General features: G+C 40.6%; 1 long non-coding RNA gene across 3 annotated transcripts; it reads right to left on the reverse strand.

Annotated features, from left to right (window-relative positions):
- Positions 1 to 3,022: 3,022 nt before the first annotated feature.
- On the reverse strand, positions 3,023 to 7,657 carry LOC103640612 (uncharacterized). Of its 3 annotated transcripts, XR_002266257.3 has the most exons (6): positions 7,103 to 7,654; positions 6,896 to 7,008; positions 4,475 to 5,415; positions 4,206 to 4,271; positions 3,887 to 3,975; positions 3,023 to 3,793 (listed from the first exon to the last, which is right to left on the reverse strand). It is a non-coding gene; the product is annotated as an uncharacterized lncRNA (long non-coding RNA). The 3 variants fall into 3 exon arrangements; XR_004855397.1 differs by having other exon boundaries at positions 4,206 to 5,674; positions 7,103 to 7,657; XR_002266256.3 differs by having other exon boundaries at positions 4,206 to 5,415; positions 7,103 to 7,655.
- Between the last annotated feature and the right edge of the window lie 1,407 nt (positions 7,658 to 9,064).

Here is a 9,064-nt window from a genome sequence, read left to right on the forward strand (position 1 = left end):
CTCTCCCTAAATTTTGGAGACTCGAGTTATTTGTGTGTGTGTGTGTTTGGATTAATAAGTTATATATTTTTAATGGGCTGAGTACGTAGACAATGATGCATGATTAATTACCAAATAATATATAAAAGGTTCAGATTTGTATAAAAGTTACTCAACAACTTGGGGCATGCATGCTAGCTTCTATACGGCTGGGCTAGCAATAATATTAGGCATACGGTCATATTTCTTTTTTTTTAAATACAGGAGTGTACAAATGTATACATTTAGTTTTTCATGCAATCCTAACGATTGTAGTATCATTCTTTGTAGGAGAGTCTCTGTATCTCCATTAGCATTGGGAAAATGGGAGCTAATTATTTCTAATAACAAGTGGTCAAAATTTTGAAAAAAGTCTACCGCGTCATACATTTGTGAACGCACGTAATATAATTTTTTTTTAAACTCCAAAAGCTGATGTGTAATAATAAAAAGTCAAATAGCTCAGTTAAAGTGTATAAGAGAAGATAAATAGGGAGAACATGGTTGGAGAGAGTAGGTGAAACATAAGAAGGGGATGTATTTAGATATGAATAGACAGTGCTAGCTGATAGGGGGGGTTTGAGAGGGAAGAAACCGCTGGAACCGGTCCGAATTTATATATGGTATATACGTACATGCTCACAGACAGACAGCTCACTTCGGCGTGTGACGATGTACATGCATGTCGTCCAGCCAGTGGTCACTAGTCAAAGGCGCAAAGCAAGGGCGATAGATGCATGCATTTAACCTAGACCCTGCATGTCCAAAGAAACTGGACTAGCAGCGGTTGGTTGGGCCATACTGTGTATATGTATATATAGCTCTGTCGATCGATTATCCGTGCGCATAAATATTATGCACAACTTGCCGTTTAACCAACACAGACACGGCCCCCCTGTACTTACGTGTTGATCAAACAAGCAAGCGAGCCCATGCATGCATGCACGGCGCACGTCGAAATAAAATGGTTTCCCGCGCGCCGCGCGCATGCACGCGCGTACGTGTCCGCGCCCAAACGGCACACACACACACAGAGCAGACACAGCTGCACGAACGGTGTGTGGTGTGGCTGGCATCACCGAGTGCGTCATTTCTAAGCTCCCGATACCACGATCATTTTCAAACAACGCAGCGTAATCTTTTTTAATATATAAATACACTATATATTATATTTGTATATAGATATAGATCCTTAGCTTGGCCCTTGGGCATTAGTTTTAGCGGCAGCTAGCTAGCCTGCAGGGTCTGATGACGGCGCCTGACCCTTGGGGAGTCGCCTAGGGCCAGGCGACTCCGTTCGCGGCGAGCGCGCACGTTCATGCATGGCGCATGCAGACACGTAGCCCTACGCTTGACATGGACCGATAGATGCTGTGACTGCCTATAATACGTACGGAGTACTACATGCGTGGCACCGAGAGCCTATCATTGCTACTAGCTCACTGCCGCCGTCTAGCTCGTTCTCGTTCGTCTTTCAGCTAAATTCTAGTAAGTTTAACTCATGGAATAGTAATAATTATAATTAATACTATTAGTTAGATTTTTTGAATTTACTTATGTATAATAAATTTATTTAGGCCGGGATATGCTACTATATTTTTCCTAGCTACAAACTTTTGCCAAATTTAAGAAGGTTTGATTGTGGTGTAGATATTATATTCGATCAAATGTTTTAGTAATACTACCGTATCGATCAATTATTTTAGTGCTAGCTGAGGGTTGTGTGTTGATATTTCTGGAGACTACGTATAATGTCCGATATGGAGTTTTTTTTTTTGTTCTGTAGAAGGAAGTACACATATACTACGTATTCTGTGCCACCGTATCTCTAGCTAGCTAGGTCGTTACATACTGTATATATATGTGCTGACCGGCCGGCAGCGGTTAGCAGAGACGACGATAGGAGTAGGATAGAAATATTCTTTTTTTTTTTGGGTGAGGAGGATCGTGAACAAGCAAATGCATGCCCACTGATCTTGTTGATTCCACTTCTTCCATGTCAGTGATCTATATAGTTACGTACGTACCAAAAATATATATGCACGCGCACCATCCATGCAGCTATTATTATATATATATACAAACCTTGTCATAAACGCACATCATCACTACAGAGAGAAAAAGATTAGTGTCCCACTATAGCTATTAATTGGTTAGTTAGTTTATCTTTGGTTCAACCTTAACAGGGCCTCCAAACTGGCGTGTGATCTTAGTGGGTGGCATTGACCATGTGCGCATATATATATATATATATATATATATATAGGGACGAGGTAATGGAAGCCCTGGGCTTCCATTAGTACCAGGAAGCCCCAGCCAGGTATTGCCATGTCCCGTACTAGTGTGCGTCCCATCGGGCACAGGGTTTTACTCGAACAGATTTTAGCGTAAAACGTAGACTAAAATAGCGTAAATGATTACGAATTTTAGCGTAAATCGTAAATTTGTTTCGAAACGGTGAATGCAGCCCAAAAATTACGGCGTAAAAATCTCACGCGTCCCATCGTGATCGGGTTCTGACTTGGACAGGTTTTAGCGTAAAACATGAACCAAAATAGCGAAAATGATTATGGATTTTAGCGTAAATCGTAGATCTGTTTTGAAACGGTGAATGCGGTCCGAAAATTACGGCGTAAAAATCGCGCGCGCCCCATCATGATCGGGTTCTGACTCGGACAGATTTTAGCGTAAAACATGAACCAAAACAACGTAAAAATGAGTACAGAATTTATCGTAAGTCCTATATCTGTTTTGAACCAGCAAACGGGGCCCAAAATTACGACGTGAAAATCGCGTGCAGCCGATCGTGCGCGAGTTCTGACTCAAATGATTTCAGCGTAAAACGTGAGCTAAAACAGTGTAAATGAGTACGGAATTTAGTGTAAAACACGCGCACAATCTCACTTCGCAAGAGATTGCTGTAAAACACATCAAAAAGTGTCATAAATTTGGCGTAAAACGCAGTAAGACTGTTTTTAATGGAAGCATAAAACACAATAAGAAGTGTCGTAAAATTTAGTAATCTGTTACATTCAGATTCAGATACAAGTTGTTCATAATTAAACAATATAGATATAATCATAAAAACACTAAAGAATTGAAACTACCACAAGCATTGTTTATCATGAGATTGTAACCCAAGAGCAAGATCAGGTTGTGGACACGGAGAATAGTAGCTAATAGTAATGTTCTGGAAAACTTCTCCAACCGCCTCTTGTATATAAGATGGTGGCAGGCTCAGATTTTCTGAGATGATGCACAACAATTTGTTGAGAAAGGTCCTTCATGCTGTGGCTGTATTTTGCAATAGTATCTCCGTAAAAGGTACATGGTGTTATCTCCCGTGTTATAGGTAAAATTAACATGCTGAATATGGACATAGATGGAAACATGATGCTTAAATATCTTGTTCTTAGTAAGATGATCACTCATAGGTTTCATAATGATCATACAATTAGATTCTCCAGACTATAATAACATATTCAACAGTCATCCATGTCTAGTATGTTATCAAAGAAACCAATGCAAGGTTGTCATACTAAAGAGTCTATATTTGGATAGAAATTCAAAAATTAAAATCAGAAAATTAAACATCTTATGTGCTTTAGTATTCTTGGTTAGTTAGTCCTCTAGGCTGTGCCACATGAGTACATGACCTGAATAGGCTGAATCTCATGAAGACAACTCAATGCTCCACAAACCACTTTCTACTTGTCTCCACATCCGAGCATAAATCCGTACATGTATTATGCTTATCAGCTCTACCCTCTCATTCCTGTACGATTTTGGCATGAACAGACCTGCATTCAGCAATTCGTGTCTCGTCCGGAGATGAACTGAACAGAAAGACAGGATATTCATGAATCACCTGCACCCAGGGACGAAGTCGGGCCAGCGGGCGGGATCACAGCAGGACTCCGGGAGCGTGTGGTGATATTACCAATGCCCACGAATGACCTGATAATTCACAAAGAGCAGGCCTTGAGTTGGATGAAAAAAAGTATAGTGCACTTAAAAAATATCTGAAACCCTTAAGTCCAATTTCCCTGATGCAGTCAAGAGGGGAAAAGAAAATGAATAAATCCTTGGCTGCAACTATACTGATTTGTGAAATCTATTATATAAGTGCTGAGTAAAATCACTCTGACACCAAAACTGAAACATCAGACCTGAGAACATATACTTACTAGGGGTACTGGGCGTATATGTCGTATACTGCTCTACAGTGGACTACGTACTGGGGGTGCATTGTTCTGAAAAGGACCAATTCAAATCATCGTAAAAGCATAATAGGAAGAACAAAAACAATGTAGGATTGGTGGTCTACGTGTTTACAACGTGGAGTGTACACGAGATCTGATAATTGAGCATAATAACACATTTAAATTAGCAGAAATAAGAATCACATCGGTGGATAATGCATGCTTGTTATAGTAAGTAGGGCTAGATGACTGACCTGCTAATGCATATTCATGTAAGGAAGCAGAAGCATTAGATGAGTCTGAATCATTGGGTACTGATGCATGATCATGAGAGGACCAATTCAAATCAGTATAAAAGCATAAAAGGAAGAACATAAAAATGTATAATTTGGTGGTCTACGTGTTTACAAAGCGGAGCATACGCGCGATCTAGTAATTAGGCATAATAGCGTATTCAAATTAGCATAAAAAGACATATTTAGGAAATAAAAATTACAGAGGTGGATCATGCATGTTGGTTACAGTAAGTAGGGCTAGATGGCTGACTTACTGATGCATGTTCATGTAAGGAAGCAGAAGCATCAGATGAGTCTGAATCATTTGGTACTGATGCATGATCATGTGAGGACCAATTCAAATCAGCATAAAAGAACATAAGAAATGTAGATAAGTCTGACTATATGCATAAAATAGTACTAAAAACACTAATCATGAAAACTTCACAAATTAAGTGTAAATTTTGTGATTCTTGTCTTGGTTCGCATAAATAGATCAGCTATATTAACATTCCCCTAATTTTTGCTCGGTGGGGTACACCAAAAGTGACACCTCACCAAACCCTTCTGACGCAACTCATGACAAATTGGGTGTGTTGCTTCTACTGCTACTGACCGGAGAGATTTTGAACTTTTGGTAAGCATCTATATGTAAAAAAATCATTGCCACACTAGAAACATATCAACAACATAAATAGTTCAGATGTATGCATAAATGGTGCCATGAGTAGTCGTAACAAACAAAAGCTGCATAAAAAATCATTGCTAATCCAGGGCTAGATTGGTTTAAAAAAACAAGGCGTAAACTGTCGTCGCCTGTTTCTAGCCCCTAAAATACGTTACCAGGTCTTGCAGAAGGTTTGCGCTTGGCTCAGGATTTCTCTGCCAAGTATTACCACTGCCCACTGGAAAAGGCGAAACTGAAAAAGGAAAAGCAGGATTGAAGCTAGCCAGGCCCACAACGTGACATGACAGACGAAGCAAAAATACAATGAAAAGGGTATTGTAAGAAATAACTTGTTTCAAAAAAGAACATAATATATCTCTGGACTTTGCTTGTGTAGTTAATATGTGATTGCTGACTGGAAATCTAATTGGACTTTAGAAATCAAGCCATTTAAATTGAGACCCTGGATAATGAGGTGCTCGTTGAACGGCCTGTCTTACAGCCATAAATACCTACACAATTGAATCAAGTATAAAAAAATATTTGTTAAGGATAGGCACTAAGGCCTTAGGTAGCAGATTATGCAATATAAATATATTTATGATTTAGTGAATCATCATGTATATCTTAGTTTCAACCGGTTACATAATCTAGAATATAAAGGCCAAGTAAAAATTTGCTTGAATCAATCATCAACATTACTTAAATGTGCAGCACTAAATCGGATGCAATAGACCTCACATAGCCACATGCATATTAGCATCTTTATTTAAGACAAAAACAACTAGAAGCACCAGGACTTGCGTCTAGCATAGAGAAGATGCCATGGTAATAATCCATCGCTGTCCTGCTAGCTGGCACAAGATTTGGTGGCAGTTAATTGTTTGACGCTCTTATACTTGAGAATTCAGATCCAGCACCTTCACAATAGCTTGAGATTGAACGATTCGCCTACTAAAACCTAGACCGAAGCTAAGCAGACAGACACGTGGGGCAATATGATGCCAACAAAGAACCACCAACATCCAGTAGCCTAGCACAACTAAATACCCTGCAACAGCTAGTAATGGGCCACTCTTACAGTGGATATACAATGGGAATATCGAGGAATCTATTGCCATGGAAAATAAGATACAAGATTTACAGGCACAACTAAAGGTAAGGTTTATTCAAAAAAACTATCTGTTTTATCTTGTTTCACGCTCTTTAATCATTACACCTAAACTAACAAAACAAGAGTCACTGCTAAAGACAACAGGAGCAACAAAAATGAGCATATGGTAAAGTCAACTGCATTTCAACATTACAAATTTCACAGCATATCAGAATATGGTAAGAGCAAGGGCGTCTCAGTTCAGCTTCAGTAACAGGAAGCCTGAAAAGCGATCCTGTATCCTGCTTATTTGCTGTTGACTTGCAAAGTTCGAATGATATATATCAAAACTATCAATGTGTTTCTGCTATGATTATTTGTCGCCAAGAAACATAGGAGCAGCAGTACAGATAGACGAAGATGAATATTTCTGTGGGAATCCATTCATATGGATCCACCTTATAAAAGCATTATTTGGAGACCATAAATTACATTTGCATTACATCTTGCACTGTAACAACTCAGATTGGTCAACCATGGCCAATTCCTAAAAACGAACTTCCTGGTTCCCCCTACGATGTATCTAATGAATTAAATAAGGAACTGAAATTTGTACCAGATAAGGATCGATCGTGCTAACCTAGTGCATGATCAAGGGCTTGTCGCTGAAATCCACCAACGGCTTGGGCACACTGAGCGTCAACAGGCGCAGGCGGATGCCGAAGCCTCTGACGAGAATGCGGGCCTTCATGGCTGCAACAACCCTCCTCCCAACATAGTCAAGGCCACAAGGATTTACATTTAAACACAAATATAGGCACAAGGAGGCCGAATCGCATTGCGTTACCTTTGGGATGCCGAGTCGTTGAAGGTGGAGGTGGGGCGGAAGCCGAGAACGCCGACCGCAGCAGCTTGCTGGGTATCTCATCGGGTGGCTTTGACTTCGAGGCGGTCAGGATGGAGTTGGACGTCGTGGTGGGTGTCGAGCCTGCGTCGAAGGATAAGTGGTCCGTGGAGGCCTGACCGAAGCTACAGATCGCGACCTCGGACCACTCCTCCGAGGACGTCCTCGGGGAGAAGCCCCCCTAATAGTCGAAGACGCCTCTTGCCGCGACACCACCGTCGTCGAAGAAGGAGCGGCAGGAGTCGACGGCGTCGAAGTAGATGGAGTTGACCATCTTGTACATCTTATCGCCTGGCGCAGCCCCGCACGGCGCCACAGCCTTCCGTCGTCGGCCCCACTGGGTGATGCTACTAGGCGAGCGCCGGGAGGGAACGGTAGGATGGCGGCGGCTTGGGCGTGAGGGGATGAGGGCGGCTAGAGATCCGGGATGGGATGACGAGCTATTAGATTAGGGTTGCAAATAGCTGACATCATGTTGTGTGGCCCTTTAGGTGCGTCTGAATCCCTGGTCACTTGGGGTATATTGTTGGACCGAGAATACCGACCAGAGCTTTCTCTAGTTGTTGGGAGCCCAGAGCTCTTAATACTATATATATATATATATATATATATATATATATATATATATATATATATATATATATATATATATATATATATAACTTGCATGCTAAAGGTGATGATCTCCAAAACAGTTGACGGAGCAAAAGTTAAAGACAATGGTTAAACGAGACAATAGGGCACCTACACTTGTCCTTCTCCAATTAAGTACTGCTGCATCTCCACTAAGTAATGACGACCGAATCTAAAGAGCTTTAATTTGGGGCAAATAAAGAACTGCCACAGCATGAGTCGTTCTTTATTGCTCATCAAATAAGGGAGAAAAAAATATGAAAATACAAGGAAAAAAGGGCAACAATATATCGACAAATTATTAAAAGGAGCATCCATATGCATGCAGCAGTCAGCAGCAGAGCAAGCAATATTTCTCAGGATATATAGATATATAGATGTGTGTATATGCATGCGTATGCAGTGATGCCATCACGCAGAGAGGCCGGATATCAATTGATAAATGAATCACATCATATGCCAGAATCAGCATGTACCAAGAGCACTAGCCACGTACTAAGCATATGAAAGCTAGCTGTGATAAATTACTAGGAACCGCGTAAATTAAGGCCATCCCTGCCCATGTCCACCACCACTCGCTGTTGGCCTTTTTCCAACGAAACGCATGTCAATTAAGTGTATACAATTAAGTGATGGTATAGCAGTAGTATACACTCGGTTCAGGATCCTTGGTGACTCAGTATAGGTACAGTACGCCTTGCGCTCTCGTGGATCTATCTCCAGTGTTCGTCGCAGCCACACCCGGCCCGTTTGCAATTGAAAACAGCAGGGAAGAAGGTATAGTCGTAAATCGTAATACTCGTATAGATCCTCGGCCTCGGAAGAAGTACCAGCCATGCAAACTAAGGAAGGCATGCATGCATGATTGCATGCATTTGTTAATACAATCACTAGTACAATTTGGCTCTATACAAGCGGTAGGATTTTTACATCACAGGCGGTTCGGTTAGAAAACCGCCTGTGATGTCCCAGGCGGTTTAGTACGCCTGTGATGTAATAGTATCACAAGCGGTTTTTGTTTAGGACCGCCTGTGATGCTCTATCATTTTCACAAGCGGACCCTAAGACAAAACCGCCTGTGATTGTAAAAATATGAAAATACAATTTAAATATGAAAATAATTTTAATTTTTAACAGAAATATGCAAATACAATTTAAATGAATTAATATTTAATTTTTAACAATAATATGCAAATACAATTTAAATGAATTATAATAGCACACATAGATAACTAGAGAGATTTTAAATTAATTGGCAACCACAATTCATAG

This window comes from Zea mays, chromosome 1, assembly GCF_902167145.1.
Source record: "Zea mays cultivar B73 chromosome 1, Zm-B73-REFERENCE-NAM-5.0, whole genome shotgun sequence".
In the NCBI taxonomy this organism is placed as follows: domain Eukaryota; kingdom Viridiplantae; phylum Streptophyta; class Magnoliopsida; order Poales; family Poaceae; genus Zea; species Zea mays.